Source organism: Physeter macrocephalus, chromosome 5 (genome assembly GCF_002837175.3).
Source record: "Physeter macrocephalus isolate SW-GA chromosome 5, ASM283717v5, whole genome shotgun sequence".
Classification (NCBI taxonomy): Eukaryota; Metazoa; Chordata; class Mammalia; order Artiodactyla; family Physeteridae; genus Physeter; species Physeter macrocephalus.
The window spans coordinates 105,978,161-105,978,450 of NC_041218.1; positions in this window are offsets into that span (position 1 = coordinate 105,978,161).

Consider the following 290-nt stretch of genomic DNA (forward strand, 5'->3'; position numbering starts at 1 on the left):
CATATGGTAGTTCTATTTTTAGGTTTTTAAGGAACCTCCATACTGTCCTCCATAGTGGCTGTATCCATTTACATTCCCACCAACAGTGCAGGAGGGTTCCCTTTTCTCCACACCCTCTCCAGCATTTGCTGTTTGTAGATTTTTTGATGATGCCCTTTCTGACTGGTGTGAGGCGATACCTCATTGTAGTTTTGATTTGAATTTCTCTAATGCCTAATAATTTTTAAAATTGACATTCTTTAAATGCTAGGATTAGCATTTCTTAATGATTAAAATGATTTTTTAATGTT